Source organism: Schistocerca nitens, chromosome 11 (assembly GCF_023898315.1).
Source record: "Schistocerca nitens isolate TAMUIC-IGC-003100 chromosome 11, iqSchNite1.1, whole genome shotgun sequence".
Taxonomy (NCBI): domain Eukaryota; kingdom Metazoa; phylum Arthropoda; class Insecta; order Orthoptera; family Acrididae; genus Schistocerca; species Schistocerca nitens.
Window position 1 is genome coordinate 199,291,977 of NC_064624.1, and position 21,352 is coordinate 199,313,328.

The window sequence follows — 21,352 nt, forward strand, 5'->3', positions numbered from 1 at the left end:
GTGAATGCTACTTTTCAGTATCTGTTATTCTTAACTCCGATTTGTCGCAGTTAAGAGTCGCAGTTAAGGAACATAGGTCGTGTATCCCTCCGCCTCTGCTATTTCTGCGATTTCTGCTACTTCCGCGATTTCTGCGTCTTCTGCTACTTCTGTGACTTCTGCGATTTCTGCTACTTCTGCGATTTCTGTGACTTCTGCTACTTCTGCGATTTCTGTGACTCCTGCGATTTCTGCGACTTACCACTGTATGAAAAAGTTACATCTGTCAACACAGAAAATTGCATCGCAACAAACCTGTCATTGGCAAGTATGTTTTACGTTTTTTCTTCCGTTGGCTTTAATTTTGTATTAAAGAAACAACTGTGAAAATATTAATAGTGTAATTAATATGTAAGTAGCCGTACAGTACCGTAATAGTTCGTATTTAGAAAATGAATTCTAACATATTGTTATGTTCACAGGTACCTGAACTTCATTTCAGTCACTCAGTAAAGTGATAACTCAAAATATCATTGTCAACAGATCTGGAGAAATTGCCACTGCATCTTTAGACCGTTTTCGTCAGACGAGAGGTTAGTTTCTAAGCGTTTCGATGGACTTAATTACTTCAGTGAGATCGTTCTTGCAAATGTGATATTCATTATAGCAAATATTAGCAATCTACTCTGTCAATTATATTGCTAATAATTAATGACAGCAAAAATTGTTTAATAATCCTTGTATTTTTGCAGACACAGTTCTGACTCTGATTACTGGTTGCTGTACATATCTATGCACATCAAGGCTGTTGGAAGAGACTCGTGAAGATTCAAGACAGCTCTTAGAGGATTTGCAGTTTAAAAGTCAAATAATTGTGAAATAAGTGTGTGAATGATTAAACTGTGTTTTATTGAAGTTGTTGTGTGATTTTAAAGGAATAATAAATGTCAAATACAGTGAGTGAATAATAAAAATCTCATTTTCCACATGTTTAAGCCGTCCTATACCCATAATTTTCCGCCACTTACTTATTGGTAAACACTTGTTGGAGAGTGACATGCCGCCCCCCCCCCCCCCCCCTTTCTCCACAATCTTGGTGTGACACTGACCTGTAACATATCCCGAAGTCTACAATATGCATTTTGAGGCTGTTGATATGAAAGTGGGAAGTACAGATCTTCCAGTTAAATCAGGAATAGCTTAAGTGCATTACTTGAAAGTAACACAGGAAAAGCTAACTTATGTAGGTGGTAGTAGTGTCGGCAAAAAGTTCTTGTGTGTGAAGTTGCCATGTAGAACACCAGGTGTAAAACTTTTCTCCGAGTCTTGAACTGTGTCGGAACAAAAGTGAGGCATTCATATGACTGTTTTCATTTCTCTACACTTATACAGATGTCTGAGTTCTGCTGTGTTAACATTGCAAAGTCCTGTAGGCATGTGGAGTATTAACCAAAACTGTCATATTGGAAGCAGAATCAAACACATTTGTTACGTTACTTGATATTTTCAGGAGAAAAGGGCAATGTTGCTTCTTATTAATATAATACATTCAGAGTCACAGCAGTATTTGACCAACCATAACTGATGCTGAATGTGCATGTCGTCATATAATATGAAAGGCTTATTTGAATAGTGGTACAAGTCCATTACCTCCACTTTTCTGTCTATAATGCTTCTGAAATTAGTGATCCAAACAAACATAAATAAAGGTTCATCTCTAGCAAGAAGCCATATGCTTGAATATTTCTGGTATCTCAACTGCAGATTTTTCAGCGCTCATTTAACTTTACGACTCTGTATCTCAAAATGAACAAAAATGGACTTGTACCACTATTGAAATAAGCCCTTCATATGCACACACAGCACATCGATCTCGTGAGGCACAAGGCTCTCATAACGAAGTACGTACGTCGGTCAACAGATGACACTAGGAAAAGTATGTTAACTGCGCTTTTTAGTTGCTACTTGCGACTCTTAGTTGCGATTTGTCACAGAAATCGCAGTTTGACTCGGTAGCGAATAGCGTAGTATGAACTTTGCTCAACAGATGGGAGTGCTAACTGCGCTTTTTAGTTGCTACTTGCGACTCTCAGTTGCGACTTGTCACTGAAATCGCAGTTAGACTCAATAGTGTATCGCAGAGATGGGCGTAGTACGAACTTTGACCTACAGATGGCACTGTTAACCGCGCTTTCTAGTTGCTACTTGCGACTTTTAGTTGCGACTTGTCACGGAAATCGCAGTTAGACTCGATACCGTATCGCAGAGATGGACGTAGTACGAACTTTGGCCAACAGATGGGACTGTTAACTGCGCTTTTTAGTTGCTACTTGCGACTCTTAGTTGCGACTTGTCACGGAAATCGCAGTTGGACTCCATTGCGTACCGCAGAGATGGACGTAGTTGGCCAACAGATGCCACTGTTAACCGCGCTTTCTAGTTGCTACTTGCGACTCTTAGTTGCGACTTGTCACTGAAATCTCAGAAAGCAGTGCTAAATTCGACCAATAGATGGCTCACGTCTTTGAATGTGAAATACTTATTGCGACTGCTAACTGTGACTGAAATCGCAGTTAGATTCTGTAAAGTTGCTACTGTGATATCTGTGACTTCTCAGTCACTGTGATTTCTAACAGATACGCGATTTCCTGCCCACCACTAGCATATAGCAATAGAGAAATGGAAAAACGAGAGAACTACGCATTTCAGAAATGCGATTCATCCCGACCAATGCTATGGGACGTCGAATGTAATGCAATGTACAAAGACCAGGGGAGTCGTGCGAAACTTTCGCACTTTTATAGTTTTAAATAATGGCAGTATTTGGAATAACTGTTGTCGTTGCTAAAAGGCTAGTTGTGGGAATGTAGAGAAAACGTCTTTAAAAATGAACCGAACGACGTGAAATAATAATCATGAAATCGTGATATATGTTTGTATGCACATTTCCGTGTGTCCAAAAATGTTTTGCATTCGAAATGTTTGTCCATGCTTGTACGACAAGCAGAGATGAGGAACTGTCAGAAATTCCACGTAACCTATAATTTGACAAACATTTTGAATTACAGTAAGCACGTTAGTGTGTAGTAGCAATAGGTAAATCACAATTCAGAGCGACACTGACAAATATGTTTGTCGTTTTGGAAAGTATATTCGTTCAGGAAAGTCAACTTACACGACGGGCAGAGATATTGGACTACCACAGTGGTCACGATTAATATCAGTGACAATGCTGTGCACAGATTATCGAATTAATAAGTACTTTAAAACAGATAAAATGGAACTTGTAATAGGATAATACGAAAGGGAGTCTCTTATTCGTGATTAGTAAGTTAGCTCTCGTAAAATACAGGTATTAATCTGGGCATTTATGATGACTATTTGCTTATGATAGTTCAAAGTCTCTTTTATGTTAAAATTTTCCACAAATACTAAGTTTTAGCCCAAAATCGATATTCAATATCAGCAGCCTGTTAAAAAAAAAACTTTCCAACGTTACGTCATTCATCCATGTACGAATAGTACGTATCCAGAAGAAGAGATTTTGACTTCAGAAATAAATATGTACGGTCACTGTCCGAAAAGGTACAGTTGGGTATCTGTTGTCGATGAGCTCAGAATAACGCTTGATGAAGCTTGTGAGAAATCCCGAAGTCTTCCGAAACTATTCCAAATGCGAAGCAAAAGGTTGCTTCATCTTTATGGCTTGCATCAATGAATTTCATACTTTCTCGAGACGTGTATGAAGCAGGAACTGAATTTTGTTGTGAACTTTGCCACGTATGTTTCCGTGTGCCGGCGGGCAAAAAGAAAAGAAAAGTGAAAATTGTATTCTTACTTCATACTTACATTATTGAAACGCTTCCATCCGCCTACCAAAGTGTTGCATATTTCTGGTATCAAGAGACTTATCAATGAATAGTGCACATTGTGGCTTTTGTTTTGTAGTGTTGCCAACATAACCTTTCCACTACTTTTCCTTTGACCTACAACATTTTTTAAAAAATTAGATTATTTTGTGTGTGTAATTCTGTTTAGTTATGTTTCTGTGTATTTATATACTGTGTAAGAGTAGACAAGGAATAGCGATGGAGGGATTTTTTTGTAGGGGAAGGGAAAGGGGGAAACCATGGTGAGTGGACATAAATACATAGCAGTGTGATGGAGTGTGAGTTAGAGGAGAAGGTGAGCAGCGTTTTTGTAAAGTCGTCAGTGTAATAATTTTCCCACGTTCGTAGTAATCACACTTGAACCTAATTATTTTTGATAACAGACCAAACTATCCCTTGGACCTGTTTTTAATCGCAAACCTACCCTAATCTCGATGTAGTAACATTCGTCTGCCCAGGTTGGCTAACCTTGCCGCAGTCTTTCCCCTCGGTGGTTGCGCACCGCCAAGATCGTTCACATGTTTTGCTGCCTCCGTAACGTAACGCAATCTAACCTTACGCAGCGGGACAGAAGCAGGGTGTTTGCGTCGGGCTGGAAAACATCGAGAAAGCGAACTGGAACCGGAACAGCGACCCAACACTTAGCGCCTCTTACTCAATCAGAACAGTGCTGGAAACGTGGAGCACACAGTTAAACAGATACCTGGGACCACGGATACAAGGGCGGTCTAAGGACATTTTAAATGATTCCATGCCGACTGCATCAGTCATTGATTTATTTTCGATCTGTTTCCAGCACCTAAATACACTATCTGGCACAAACACATCAGAAGATACTGATACGGGATTTGTCCACCGCTCGCCTTTATGACGGCTTCAGATCAGGTGTTTGAATGTATCTTCAAGATCCGAAGCCAGAGGAAGTTGAGGTTTGGAGCGAGGATGACGTTCCAACTCATCTCAAAGGTGTTCCATTGCGTTTAGGTAGGGACTATGGGCAGGCCAGTCAATTTCGAGAATATTATTGTTCACAAACAACAAAGTTACTCCCTTATGGCAAGATGCAATGTCATGCAGATAAGAACAGTTATGGTCGCCGAACTGTTCCTGTACAGTACGCAGTACAGAATGCTGTAAAATATATCCTTCAGCATTTAGCGTTTCCTTAAGCACAGTTAGGGGGCCCCATCCTGCAACAATTCCATAAAGTAAGACCATCTCGTCCGTACTTCCCTGTCGGCATTCCACACTATGTCAGGTAATGTTATACAGGCATTCTCCCAACTATCGGACTGTCGCAGGATACAGCGTGATTCATCAATCCAACTCACTACATAACATCGACGTTACGGACTCAGCTAACGACAACTGTGATCGAAAACTAAATTTTTTTATTCTTTACAGTGCTCACCCAAATCTTCTAATCTTGAAAGTCGATTTTCCGAGGTTTTTTATTTTTAGTTATTTATTTATTTTTTAATTCTGTCGTCATGTGGTAAGGCTTAAGCTGGCGTCCTTCCTTGTAGATTTACGGTGGTCCATTGATAGTGAGTGGGCCAAATATCTCACGAAATAAGCATCAAACGAAAAAACTACAAAGAACGAAACTCGTCTACCTTGAAGGGGAAAACCAGATGGCGCTATGGTTGGCCCGCTAGATGGCGCTCCCTTAGGTCAAATGGATACCAACTGCGTTTTCTTAAATAGGAACCCCCATTTTTTTATTACATATTCGTGTAGTACGTAAAGAAATATGAATGTGTTAGTTGAACCACTTTTTTCGCTTTGTGATAGATGCCGCTGCAATAGTCACAAACGTATAAGTACGTGGTACCACGTAACATTCCGGCAGTGCGGGCGGTATTTGCTTCGTGATACATTATCCGTGTTAAAATGGACCGTTTACCAATTGCGGGAAAGGTCGATATCGTGTTGATGTATGGCTATTGTGATCAAAATGCCCAACGGGCGTGTGCTATGTATGCTGCTCGGTATCCTGGACGACATCATCCAAGTGTCCGGACCGTTTGCCGGATAGTTACGTTATTTAAGGAAACAGGAAGTGTTCAGCCACATGTGAAACGTCAACCACGACCTGCAACAAATGATGATGCCCAAGTAGGTGTTCTAGCTGCTGTCGCGGCTAATCCGCACATCAGTAGCAGACAAATTACGCGAGAATCTGGAATCTCAGAAACGTCGGTGTTGAGAATGCTACATCAACATCGATTGCACCCGTACCATATTTCTATGCACCAGGAATTGCATGGCGACGACTTTGAACGTCGTGTACAGTTCTGCCACAGGGCACAAGAGAAATTACGGGACGATGACAGATTTTTTGCACGCATTCTATTTAGCGACGAAGCGTCATTCACCAACAGCGGTAACGTAAACCGGCATAATATGCACTATTGGGCAACGGAAAATCCACGATGGCTGCGACAAGTGGAACATCAGCGACCTTGGCGGGTTAATTTATGGTGCGGCGTTATGGGAGGAAGGATAATTGGTCCCCATTTGATCGATGGCAATATAAATAGTGCAATGTATGCTGGTTTCCTACTTAATGTTCTACCGGTGTTACTACAAGATGTTTCATTGCATGACAGATTGGCGATGTACTTTGAACCTGATGGGGGTTCGGAACATAGCTCGTGTGCGGTTGAAGCGGTATTGAATAACATATTTAGTGATCGTCGAAACACCTACCGTGGCCCGCACGTTCACCGGATCTGACGTCCCCGGATTTCTTTCTGTGGGGAAAGTTAAAGGATATTTGCTATCGTGATCCACAGACAACGCCTGACAACTTGCGTCAGCGCATTGTCAATGTATGTGCGACCATTACGGAAGGCGAACTACTCGCTGTTGAGAGGAATGTCGTTACACGTATTGCCAAATGCATTGAGGTTGACGGACATCATTTTGAGCATTTATTGCATTAATGTGGTATTTACAGGTAATCACGCTGTCCAACGGCATGCGTTCTCAGGAATCATAAGTTAACAAAGGTACATGTATCACATTGGAACAACCGAAATAAAATGTTCAAACGTACGTACGTTCTGTACTTTAATTTAAAAAACCTGCCTGTTACCAACTGTTCGACTAAAATTGTGAGCCATATGTTTGTGACTATTACAGCGCCATCTATCACAAAGCGAAGAAAGTGGTGCAACTAAAACATTCATATTTCTTTACGTACCACACGAATATGTCATAAAAATGGTGGTTCCTATTTTAAAAAACGCAGTTGATATCCATTTGGCCTATGGCAGCGCCATCTAGCGGGCCATCTGGTTTCCCTCTTCAAGCTAGACGAGTCATCAGTCCCCTAGAACTTAGAACTACTTGAAGCCAGCTAACCTAAGGACATTACACACATCCATGCCCGAGGCAGGATTCGAACCTGCGACCGTAGCAGTCGCGCGGTTCCAGATTGAAGCGCCTAGAACCGCTCGGCCACAACGGCCGGCGATCTCTTTTGGTCTCAGGGGTTGAAACCTTAGTATTCGTATGTATGTACTTTATTAATAGAACACTGGGTTGTTAATTTAAATTGAATGGATGACAGTTGTAGCTTTCTGTGTAATGGCGCCTACGTGAAAATCAGCGTATTCGACATTCGTGGCCCAATATGGCAAAATTTGCATTAGAAAATGAAAATAATGACTGAGATACTTTAATACTATCATAAATGCATAAAATGAATACGTTATTTCAATAATAACTGATCTAGAAGAGGCGTGATTATCAAAAATATTTGTATCCACCGTAATGGCGGACAACAATAGGGTAAGATCGTAACTAACAATACTTTTAATAGCTACAAAAAATGGTTCAAATGGCTCTGAGCACTATGGGACTTAACATCTGTGGTCATCAGTCCCCTAGAACTTAGAACTAATTAAACCTAACTAACCTAAAGACATCACACACATCCATGCCCGAGGCAGGATTCGAACCTGCGACCGTAGCAGTCGCGCGGCTGCGAACTGAGCGCCTAGAACCGCGAGACCACCGCGGCCGGCTAATAGCTACAGGAAAGGACACAACTCTTCTATAAGTAGAAGATGTTTCCAATAGTAACAAATAACAGTTTGTATTTTCAAAACGATTTAGATAATTCAACAGTTATTACAGATCTCTTAATACTGAACGTAGGAAGACCGCGTCTTTGCTAGGTCAGTGGTACCACTCGAAAAGGTACAACGTCTTCCCTTCTATCAGACAAATGAAAGTTAACAGAGTATATATTGTCTTTTTTAATCATTACCTACACAGATAATAAATCGTGCTTATTGGTTGGCGGATTCGGGGGATGGGACAAACAGCCAGCTCATGGGTTTCGTCGGATTAGGGGAGGATGGTGAAGAAAGTCGGCCGTGCCCTTTCAAAGGAACCATCCTGGCATTTTCTTCTTCTTCTTCTTCTTCAGTAGCGCTACAGCCCTTGGTGAGCCTTGGCTTCTTCAACAATCTTCCTCCACACTTCTCGGTTATTTGCTGCTCTTTTCCACCCCCGGACTCCCATATTGCTGATATCCATTATTACCTCGTCGATCCATCTTCTTCTAGGTCTCCCTTTTCGCCCAACTGAATGGGTCATACCTTTCATCATTTTCTTTGGAATTCTATCCTCTGCCATTCTCTCCAAGTGTCCTAGCCATCGTATTCGCTGTGATTTCACAAATTTTACTATGTCCCTGCCTTGTATTAACTCTTGTAATTCGGCATTGTAGCGTATTCTCCAGCCTTCTTCGTCCATTATTGGCCCACAGATTTTGCGTAGTATTTTCCGCTCCATGCTTCTTAGAGCATTTTTATCGTGTTCTGTCAACGTCCATACCTCTGAGCCGTATGTGATAACTGGGCGGACTAGGGAATTATATATCAGCAGTTTAGTTTTTCTTGTAACAAGGCTATTTTTGAGAAGCTGCATATTTTCAAAGTAAGCTCTGTTTCCTGCTTGTATTATTTCCCTTATAGCCTTTCCAATACTATTATCATTTGTTATAAGGGCTCCCAAGTAGTTAAAAGAGGACACTCCATTGCAGCATTTCCCATTGATGTTTATGGTTTAAGAGGTTCTTCTGGCCTCAGATTGTGACATTACCATATATTTTGTTTTGTTTTCATTTACTATGAGGCCAATTTTTAAGCCTTCTGTTTCCATTGCCCGGTATGTTTCTAGGAGTGTATTGGCATTTCTTCCTACTATAGCAATGTCATCAGCGTATGCAGATATCTGGCTAATTTTCATAAATATGGTGCCTCTTTTGTTGATTTTATTTATTACACTATGCAGGGCTATATTGAATAGGACAGTGGAGAGACTATCCCCTTGCTTCACACCTTTATTTAAGTCAAAGCTTTCACTTGTTCTGCTAAGGACCTTTACTTTTGCTCTTGCCGGCCGAAGTGGCCGTGCGGTTAAAGGCGCTGCAGTCTGGAACCGCAAGACCGCTACGGTCGCAGGTTCGAATCCTGCCTCGGGCATGGATGTTTGTGATGTCCTTAGGTTAGTTAGGTTTAACTAGTTCTAAGTTCTAGGGGACTAATGACCTCAGCAGTTAAGTCGCATAGTGCTCAGAGCCAAAAATGCACAAGGAAGCATTGAGCGGAAAATACTACGCAAAATCTATGGGCCAATAAGGGAGGAAGAAGGCTGGAGAATACGCTACAATGCCGAATTACAAGAGTTAATACAAGGCAGGGACACAGTAAAATTTGTGAAATCACAGCGAATACGATGGCTAGGACACTTTGAGAGAATGGCAGAGGATAGAATTCCAAAGAAAATGATGAAAGGTATGACCCATTCAGTTAGGCGAAAAGGGAGACCTAGTGCTCAGAGCCATTTGAACTTTTGACTTGTCTCTGTCATTGTCATTCTGATAAATCTTATTAATTTAGCACCTATACCAACTTCTTTCAGTACTCCGTGTAGTTCTTGCATCCCGGCATTTGCCTGAAGTGATTTGGAACTCGGGCATGGATGTGTGTCATGTCCTTACGTTAGTTAGGCCTATTAAGTAGTTCTAAGTTCTAGGGGACTGATGACCTCAGATGTTAAGTCCCATAGTGCTCAGAGCCATTTTTGATTTCGGGAAATCACGGAAAACCTAAATCAGGATAGCCGCACGTGGGTTTGAACCGTCGTCCTTACGAATGCGTGTCCAGTGTGCTAAGCGCTGCGCTACCTCGCATTTCGTGTTTATTGTCTTTTGTCTCGATACACTTCACATGAAAAAATGTCTATGTTCTTTTCACATACCGCAGAAAAATATTAAGTCTTTTCTTTAAGTATGTTCAGAGGTAAAGATATGCCAGGAGTGGGCACAAGTGGTAGCTTCGGTGGTGCGCAATCCCTGTTTGTTAGGTCCGAGCGGCTGGTCTGTTTTCACCTCGCTGCCTTGTGGCTTCCCCCCTTGTTTTGTCAGCACCCGGACGGCATAGCGGCTGTTCAAGGCCGACCACACGTCGCGATGTGCTGTACACGACTTGTTTTTGTCTCACCTCCCTGTTTGTGCCGCGCCAGAGGGAATACCTGCTCCTGTTTACCTTCGCTGGCCCGCAATGGCCTTTTAACTGCCCTCTGTAGATGTCTTCACACCATCACACCACCTCACGCGTCTTCCCGTTATCTCTGAATCTCTCGTGGCTTCGTCTACGTCTGCGTGGATACTATGCAGACCACACTTAAGGGGGGGTAGGACGTCAAACGGGCCGACTTGGAGCAGGAGAGGCACCACAGGACATTTTAATTTCCACTGTCTATACTTTTACAAATAAATTCATAAAACTTTGTCACAATGACCAGGCAGGATTCAGAATTCACACTCATAGCAGTGGAAGTTCGAAAACATAACGAAATGATTTTTTTTTACATGTGAAATTTCATTATTTTTTTTTTCACTTACTAATGGCAAAATTTGTTGCTATAGGTACACTTTTCTTCACAAGAAAGAGAGATTCTTCTATGAATTCTGCACAGCATATAAACCATACTTAAAGGTGTATGAAACTCTAGAGTTTTCCAAATCTTTAAAAAAACTGTGGTAAAAAGTGAGGTAATTAAGCATAAAATTTGTGCTTTTTCTGAACACGAAGTTTAAAATATAACAGTTCATTCGTTTTTTCATAAGTTAAATAAATTTTAGAGTTTCATACACTTGTGATTATGGTATGTACGCTGTGCAAAATTCATCGAAGAATCTCTCTAACTTATGAAGAAAAGTGTACCTATAGCAACAAATGCAGCCATTAGTAAGTGAAAAAAATGATGAAATTTCACACGTAAAAAGAATTTATTTTGTTATGTTTTCGAACTTCCACTGCAATGAGTGTGAATCCTGAATATTTCCTGCTGATGCTGACAAAGTTTTATGAATTTATTTGTAAAAGTATAGACACTAGAAATTAAAATGTCGTGTGATGCCTCTCCTGCTCCAAGTCGGCCACTTTGACGTCCTACCCCCCCTTAAGTGCCTGGAAGAGGATTCACCGAACCACCTTAACAATAATCCTCAATTATTCCACTCTCGAACAACGCGCGGAAGAAACGAACACCTATATCTTGAAACTTCCTGGCAGATTAAAACTGTGTGCCCGACCGAGACACGAACTCGGGACCTTTGCCTTTTGCGAGCAAGTGCTCTACCAACTGAGCTACCGAAGCACGACTCACGCCCGGTACTCACAGCTTTACTTCTGCCAGTACCTCGTCTCCTACCTTCCAAACTTTACAGAAGCTTTCCTGCGAACCTTGCAGAACTAGCACTCCTGAAAGAAAGGATATTGCGGAGACATGGCTTAGCCACAGCCTGGGGGATGTTTCCAGAATGAGATTTTCACTCTGCAGCGGAGTGTGCGCTGATATGAAACTTCCTGGCAGATTAAAACTGTGTGCCCGACCGAGACACGAACTCGGGACCTTTGCCTTTCGCGGGCAAGCTTTCCGTGCGAGCTCTGATTTCCCTTATTTTATTACGATGATCTCAACTCCCCATGTAGCTCGGCGTCAACAATTTTCGCATTCGGAGAAGAAAGTTGGTGACTGACATTTCGTGGGAAGATTCACATGTTTCAAATGGCACTGAGCACTATGGGACTTAACATCTGAGGTCTTCAGTCCCCTAGACTTAGAACTACTTAAACCTAACTAATCTAAGGACATCACACACATCCATGCCCGAGGCAGGATTCGAACCTGCGACCGTAGCAACAGCTCAGGTCCGGACTGAAGCGCCCAGAACCGCTCGCCCACAACGGCCGGTTCGTGAGAAGATTCCGCCACAACGAAAACCGCCTTTCTTTTAATGCTGTCCACACCACATCCTGTATCATGTCAGTGACACTCTCTTCCATCTTCCGTGATAATACAGTACTTGCTGCCCTTTGAACTTTCTCGATGTACTCCATTAATCCTATCTGCTGAGGATCCCACACAGCGCAGAAGTCCTCCAAAGGAGAACGGACTAGCGAGTGTAGGCAGTCTTCAGTGAACCTCTTACATTTTCTAAGAGGTCTGCCAATAAAACGTTGTCTTTGCTTTGCCTTCTCCACAACATTTTTATGCGTTCTTTCCAATTTAAGTCGTTAATTGTAATTCCTAGGTGTTTAGATGAATTTACGGCTTTTATATTTGATTGATTTATCGTGTAACCGACGTTTAACGGATTTAATATAGCACTCATATGAACGACCTCACACTTTGCATTATTTAGGTTCGACTGCCAATTTTTGCACCATACAGCTATCTTTTCTAAATCGTTTTACAACTTGTTTTGATTTTCTGATGACGTTACTAGACGATAAACAACAGCATCGTCAGCAAACAACCGAAGACGGCTGCTCAGATTGTCTCCCAAATCGTTTACATAGATAAGGAACAATAAAGAGCCTATAACACTACCTTGGAGAACGCCAGAAATCACTTCTGTCTTACTCGATGACTTTCTGTCCATTACTACGAATTTGTTACCTGTGTGACAGGAAATCACGATTCCAGTCACATAACTAAGACGATATTCTATAAACACGCAATTTGACTACAAGCCAGTTGTGTGGTACAGCGTCAAAAGCCTTTTGTAAACGCAGAAATAGGAAATGAAAATGAAAAGCCTTGTCAGTAGCACCCGACACTTCGCGTGCGTAAAAAGCTAAGTCTGTTTCACAAGAACGATGCTTTCTAAATCCGTGTTGACTGTGTGTCAATAGTTGATCCTCTTCGAAGTAATTCATTATTTTCGAACAAAATATATGATCAAAAATCATACAGGATATCGAAGTAAATGATACGATCCTTTAATTTAGTGGATTAATCCTACTGCCTCTCTTGAATATTGGTGTGACCTGTGCAACTTTCCAGTCTTTGGGTACGGATCTGATTTTTTTTTTTTTTTTTTTTTTTTGTGTTATGAAACGGATAGTTGCTACTCACCGTATAGCAGAGATGCTGAGTCGCAAATAGGTACAACAAAAAACTGTTGAAAAGTGAGTTCTCGGCCAAGAAGGCCTTCGTCGAAAATAGACATCATAAACACACACGCAAAAGCAACTCACACAAATATGACCATTAGCCTCAACTGCTAGGGATTGTTGTCACGTGTGTGTGTGCGTTACGTTTGCGTGAATGTGTGTATGTTGTCTATTTTCGACAAAGGCGTTGTTCCCATATCCGCTATACGGTCAATAGCAAGTATCCTTTTAATACATTCAATCCTGGATTTTACATTACAAGAATTTCTTTTCATTTATGCAGTCCGTGTTATACGGTGCATCGGTCGCCGTTCGCTACACTACGGTAGTATGGGGTTATTGCTGAAACAACCGGTTTTCGGTTATATCTGTTTTTTTTTTTCCAAACCAGTTCAAGCTGACTGCTGAAACCCCTCAAAATAACCGGCTTTTGAAATAACTGATTGTCGGTTGTCTTATTCCTATTTACTACTGTAATAAACGCAGAAACCGAAAAAACCTTGAAATATTTTGAATCTTGCAGTTTCAAGACACACAGAATCAAAATATTAAATTAAATAGGCAAATAAATGGAAACTTAATACGTCCACAGTTCGCTGTTTTCTCGAAAAGTAATAGGTGGTTGAATACTAAATCACCAGTATTCTCCTATTGATTCCAATTTTATGAAACTCTGCTCAAGAATCGTGTTGAAATCGGCGATCGTACCACTGTTTGGGCATTGCGAATAGTCACTGCTTAAGGGTGAAAACTGAGGTTGAAGAACTTTGTATTCAGTGTTAATTTGTTCGTTTTCAAGAATTATAAGCAGATAAAAGCATATTATGTAGAGAGGCAGCAGTTGAGCTACTTTCTACTTTTATTATAAATTATGAAAGATTTGTTAAGTTTTTAATTTATTACTGCCACCATAATTTCCTTCCTCTTTTATTATTTCGTACAAATAGCAGACAAATGTCTAATGTTTTGAAGCAAATGAACCATTCTACCTCACTGCCACGTCAGTTCGTAAAACATATTCAGGCTAAGGTTGGTGCCATTCTGATATACAACAAATGTCTGGCAACGACATAGAGAAACTGCCGTATAGACCAGTTGGGAGCAAGTCTTCCACACTGCACTTGCAAGCGTACCGGTCTAATAGGCCATGCAAAACGACAACACAGACATAATTGTCTCCACAATGCTGTGGCTCTTATGCCACGTGTTTGTTGCTCGTTCCTGTCGACATTTTTATTAAAATAGCAATGATTCCTTTTCCTAATTTCTATAACAACGCAATATTCAAAACCAATGCAGAATTTACGAAAAAATATTCATTTTTTAAAAAAACAGTTTATTTAAGAACGAAAAATTTTAGCAGCGCAGTTACGGCTAGCTGATGTTTCGATTTTTTACTCGTTTGTTAATCAAAAATAAAAAAGACACCTATTATAATCGACACCAAAGAAATACCGAATAATATCGGTTAGCCAGAACTACAACACCGGTATAGCTTTTAACCGTTTTTTCTCATCGCTAGACACTCAGCGTTTACATGCGACACATCTCCCGAAAGACGAAAACGGAACACTGGAAACTTTTTTTCGTTGTCGTATTTAATTGTTGGTCTGAAGCGGATTTGCTAGCTCAGTTGAATAGGGCGTCTGGAAAACAACTGATCCAGTTTCTGATTTAGTCAACACAATAGTCATTTCTCTTCACTTGAATGTTACAGGCAGACAGTTTCATGCGAGGTCTAATGTATCTGCTTCTTCTTTACTGCGCATATGCCCTTAATAACCGGATATTCTGAAAACAAGACGTAAGCTGACAATCCAAGAATGTTATAAAACCGGTTGCGTTTACATGGGAACGAACATCGATTGCCGAATTCCGAAACCGGTAAGTAGAAGCGGATTTTCAGAATCGATTTTAAAGTGTTTACGTGACCACCCAGAAGCGGTATTGGGAAATCGGTTTACGAAATCTGGCGCCATGTAAACGTTGTAAGCACGACCCTCGGATGCAGATAGCGTTGGAAGTTCGAAATAAGGTTGGCAGAACACAAGTTGGCAGAACCGTTTCTTCGTAGCTGTGCGACTGTTATTCAATTCGTTCTACTGTTGCGTAACATTGTAACTGGTTCAGTTGACAAAAGAAAGCTGTTGAATGCGATGTGTGGTATGTACGTCTACAATTTGTTTTAAAATTATGGTGCATTCATCTGAGGAATGGGATTTTTTTATAAAACAAATGTTTCGATTACGCGACAAATATGCGGATTCAGTGAAGGAAGTTCAAATGGCTCTAAGCGCTATGGGACTTAACATGTAAGGTCATCAGTCCCCTAGACTTAGAACTACTTAAACCTAACTAACCTAAGGACATCACACACATTCGTGCCCGAGGCAGGATTCGAACCTGCGACCGTAGCAGCACCTACATCTACATACATACTCCACAAGCCACCTAACGGTGTGTGGCGGAGGGTACCTTGAGTACATCGGTTCTCCCTTCTATTCCAGTCTTGTATTGTTCGTGGAAAGAAGGATTGTCAGTATGCCTCTGTGTGGGCTCTAATCTGTCTGATTTTATCGTCTCTTCGCAAGATATAAGTAGGAGGGAGCAATATACTGCTCGACTCCTCGGAGAAGGTATGTTCTCGAAACTTCAACAGAAGCCCGTACCGAGCTACTGAGCGTCTCTCCTGCAGAGTCTTCCACTGGAGTTTATCTATCATCTCCGTAACTCTTTCGCGATTACTAAATGATCCTGTAACGAAGCGCGCTGCTCTCCGTCGGATCTCCTCTATCTCTTCTATGGACCCTTTCTGGTACGGATCCCACACTGCTGAGCAGTATTCAAGCAGTGGGCGAACAAGCGTACTGTAACCTACGGGGTGGCCGAGCGGTTGTAGGCGCTACAGTCTGGAACCGCGCGATCGCTACGGTCGCAGGTTCGAATCCTGCCTCGGGCATGGCTGTGCGTGATGTCCTTAGGTTAGTTAGGTTTAAGTAGCTCTACGTTCTAGGGAACTGATGACCTTTCTCTATGTCGCTTTCTATACAGACGAGGCCTGGTTCGACCACTCTGGTGATGTTAACACACAAAACGTACGATTGTGATCAACGGAGAACCCTCGTGCAGTACTTAAGACGCCATTGCGTGACCAGAAAATTGTAGTGTGGATCAATATCCACACCGAATTACTCAATATTTATTTTTTTTAAATTTGGAAATTTGTTATAAGGTGTTATGGGACCAAACTGCTGAGGTCATCGGTCCCTAAGCTTACACACTACTTAATCTAACTTATACTAACTTTCGCTAAGGACGACACACACCCACCCATGCCCGAGGGAGGACTCGAACCTCTAACAGGGGGAGGGGGGGGGGGGAGTCGCGCGTGCCGTGACAAAGCGCCCCAAACCTCGCGTCTATTTTTTGAAGAAACCGTGTTTAATGATCTAGCTAATATTTTATTGGCCAGCTACGGGAGGACGAAATCAACTACACACTGTTTCAACAAAATGGCGCTACACAGCTAACAACGTTACGCGTCTTCCGGAAGAGTTCTTGGGTAGCGCCACATGTCATACAGACCTTGCTCAACCAGTCCTTTTTTCCCAAGCGGTACCGGTTGGTCATTCTACACTCATTAGCGCGGATTGTCGAGAATCCCTACCATTTTCAAACATAAGTGGGATAATTGTCAAGTTCTCTCCTTCAGCAGAGGGTCTAGGAGTAACATTATATGGAAATCTAAATAGGCCTGAACAAGTTAAGCGCAATGTGCAAGAAGCTGATGTCTTTAATTATGTTTGGCAGAAAATCACGGAGCGAAATACGGTATTTTGGAGTAAAAAAAATCTTTTTGCTCCTCTCTTTATTGCAATCAAAATTACACTGCAACCGTAACAAAAAGACAAAGATATAATTTTACAATGTCGCAGAACACGGCTGCACACAGAATAAACATAAATGACTGGTGCACTCACACCACGAAAACTGAAAACGTTGCCATTAAAGATACCTCAATACAACAAGCTCAGTTGACCCTAAATAACGAAAACTGTGAGGTCATCCACATGAGTGCTAAATGGAATCCGTTAAACTTCGGTTACACGATAAATCAGTCAAATACAAAGGCCGTAAATTCAACTACATACCTAGGAATTACAATGACGAACAACTTAAATTGGAAGGAACATACAGAAAATATTGTGGGGAAGGCAAACCAAAGGCTGCGTTTTTTTTTTTTTTCCAGGACACTTAGAAAATGTAACAGACCTACTAAGGAGACTGCCTACACTACGCTTGTCCGTCCTCTTTTAGAATACTGCTACGCGGCGTGGGATCCTTACCAGATAAGACGGACGAAGTACATCGAAAAAGTTCAAAGAAAGGCAGCACATTTTGTATTATCGCGAAATATGAGAGAGAGTGGCACTGAAATGATACAGGATTTGGGGTGGACATCATTAAAAGAAAGGCGTTTTTCGTTGCGACGGAATCTTCTCACGAAATTCCAATCACCAACTTTCTCCTCCGAACGCGAAAATATTTTGTTAACACCGACTTACATGAGGAGAAACGATCACCACGATAAGATAAGGGAAATCAGAGGTCGTACGGAAAGATATAGGTGTTCGTTCTTTCCGCGCACTATACGAGATTGGAATAATAGAGAATTGTGGTGGTTCGGTGAACCCTCTGCCAGGCACTTAAATGCGATTTGCAGAGTATCCATGTAGATGTAGATGTAGATTAGTCATAGCAGCAGTAGTAGAAATAGCGCCAGTATTAACTTTATTAGTTCGTAGTCAATATTTCGTACTCTAATTGTCACTGTAGATACTCAGATCATTTCAGTACTATTTGTCATATTGAAATGATTACTTCGTAGGTAAATATGATGTAAAAAAGGAAATGTATGTGTGAAACACTGGTCCGACAAAGTGAGAGCCTCATGGCACTAATCGGATAACGTTAAACAAATAGATAGATAAAAATTAAAATGTATTAAATATGTTCGCAATTGGGAATAATGACAAACATCGGCTATAGAATGGAATGAGAACAATGATCGAGACACGAACCCGGGTATCCCACATATCGCTAGCAGTCGTCTTACCATTTGGCGATCCGTACGCGACTCACAAACAGACCCAAAGTGAAACCTCGTGGCAGATTAAAACTGTGTGCCGGACCGAGACTCGAACTCGGGACCTTTGCCTTTCGTGGGCAAGTGCTCTACCATCTGAGCTACCCAAGCACGACTCACGCTCCGTCCTCACAGCTTTACTTCTGCCAGTATCTCGTCTCGTACCTTCCAAACTTCACAGAAGCTCTCCTGCAAACCTTGCAGAACTAGCACTCCTGAAAGAAAGGATATTGCGGAGACATGGCTTAGCCACAGCCTGGGGGACGTTTCCAGGGTGAGATTTTCACTCTGCAGCGGAGTGTGCGCTGATATGAAACTTCCTGGCAGATTTAAAATGTGTGCCGGACCGAGACTCGAAGTCGGGACCTTTGCCTTTTGCGGTCAAGTGCTTGGGTAGCTCAGTTGGTAGAGCACTTGCCCGCGAAAGGCAAAGGTCCCGAGTTCGAGTCTCGGCCCGGCACACAGTTTAAATCTGCCAGGCAGTTTCATATCAGCGCACATTCCGCTGCAGAGTGAAAATCTCATTCCAGACCAAAAATGCCGGATGTCAGTCCCAAACTTCCAGATATCGTCAACAATGCGTGTAACGACCCGGAATCGTACATCCCTGCTTGCATATCCAATGGAACTATGAATCGCAATTAGAATAACACATTAGTTTTCTGAAGTGAAACGGCAGTCTTTGCAGCTGATGAGAGGCGATGTAGACTGTACGGGGAGAGAGGAGAGCGCTGGACTTGCGTTGCTTCGTGGCGCCCGTCCACAGACCTTGGCAGCGGCGGCCAGACTTTCTCCTCAGCTCGCCCGCCGCTGCCGCCCAGCCGACGCCGCTGCCCAACTCCTGCCTCTGCTTCTGCTACTTGCACCCTGTCCCTCTCACTGAGCCACTTCACTTAGTCCCACACCGCATGCCAAAGCAGGCGCCAGTGGCTTCTCCACATAGGCATATAGACATTAATGAGACCACATCTAAATCTACGTGATGACTCTGCTATTCACAATAAAGTGCCTGGCAGAGGGTTCAATGGACCGCCTTCAAGCAGTCTCTCTACCGTTCCAATCTCGACCGGCGAGCGGGAAAAACGAGCATTTAAAATTTTCTGTGCGAGCCCCGATTTCTCTTATTTTATCAAAAAATGTTCAATGTGTGTGAAATCTTATGGGACTTAACTGCTAAGGTCATCAGTCCCTAAGCTTACACACTACTTATCCTAAATTATCATAAAGAGAAACACACACACCCATGCCCGAGGGAGGACTCGAACCTCCTCCGGGACCAGCCGCTCTTATTTTATCGCGATGTTCATTTCTCCCTATGTAGGTGGGTGCCAACAGAATGTTTTCGCAATCGGAGGAGAAAACTGGTGATTGAAATTTCATGAGAAGATCCCGTCGCAACGGAGAACGTCTTTCTTTAAAGACAGTACCGCCATCAGACTTGTTTATTCGCAGTGTTACATTTACACTTATTATCAAGTGTTTTAAGTGTTACACAGTGCCTAAGATGGCATAATGTCGTATCTTAGGCACTGTATAACACTTAAAACACTTGATGGCATAATTTCGTATCTTAGGCACTATATAACACTTAAAATACTTGACAATGGCACTTTGAAGCCGAAATCATGATTAAGTGTAAATGTAACACTGCAAATAACCAAGTCTAATGGCGGTACTGACTTCAAAGAAATATACTATGACTGTGGACCCACATTATGAAAAAATTATTAAAAACGCCTTTGTTTTAATGACTGCCACTCCAATTCACGTATCATGTCTGTGACACTATCTCTCCTACTTCGCGATAATACAAAACGAGCTGCCCTTCTTTGTACTTTTTCGATGTCCTCCGTCGATACTATCCGATGCGGATCCCACACTGCGCAGCAATATTTCAGAAGAGGATGGACAAGCGTGATGCAGGCACGCTCTTTCGTGGACCTGTTGCATTTTCTCAGTGTTCTGCCGATGAATCCTAGTCTTGAGTTTACTTCACCTTCAACATTACCTATGTGATCGTTCCAATTTAGGGTATTCGTAATTGTAATCCCTAAGTATTTAATTGTACACTACTGGCCATTAAAATTGCTACACCACGAAGATGACGTGCTACAGACGCGAAATTTAAACGACAGGAGGAAGATGCTGTGATATGCAAATGATTAGCTTTTCAGAGCATTCACACAAGGTTGGCGCCGGTGGCGACACCTACAACGTGCTGGCGTGAGCAAAGTTTCCAACCGATTTCTCATACACAAACAGCAGTTGACCGGCGTTGCCTGGTGAAACGTTGTTGTGATGCCTCGTGTAAGGAGGAGAAATGCGTACCATTGCATGGGGGCTTAATAAAAATATTGAATGCAAATAATTTTAATTTGTTTTTGCTTTAGTAGCTGTCTGTCCGATTACGAAGTCTCGTAACGGTTGGCCCTGACTGTTATTATTACGCAATCTGACTGCTTAGAACAATAACAAAGAATGTAATGGAAATTTTCATTAACACAATTAATTAATTAAGTCCCCAGCAACTATAAAACCTACGAAACCAAAGCACAAGTGTAACTGTTCTGCGTGTGGAAGTATAACTCAACGTACGCATCTGGCACGGTTCTTCTTCAACAACACAAGAAATTTTAAATATCATTTATACTGAATTAATTAAAGAAAATAAAAATACCATAATTACTCAAGAAAACCAGAATTACACTCTAATACAAGAACACAAGCCAGATGCTTTGTTGACTGAACCTGTAATGACGCATTATTTAAAACATGGAAATAATGAAAAATAAATCAAGTTTCGTTACCTTCATATATTGACCAAAATCACTCTCATAATTACAATATATCTC

The 21,352-nt window shown here is 41.7% G+C and overlaps 1 protein-coding gene and 1 non-coding gene across 2 annotated transcripts in view; one reads left to right on the forward strand and one right to left on the reverse strand.

The window, feature by feature from the left end:
• LOC126213571 (translation initiation factor IF-2-like) overlaps positions 1 to 21,352 on the reverse strand; it is a 156,370-nt gene that overhangs the window by 94,519 nt on the left and 40,499 nt on the right. The gene's annotated exons all lie outside the window — the stretch shown is intronic.
• On the forward strand, positions 18,887 to 18,961 carry Trnas-cga (transfer RNA serine (anticodon CGA)). The gene has a single exon. It is a non-coding gene; the product is annotated as a tRNA-Ser (tRNA).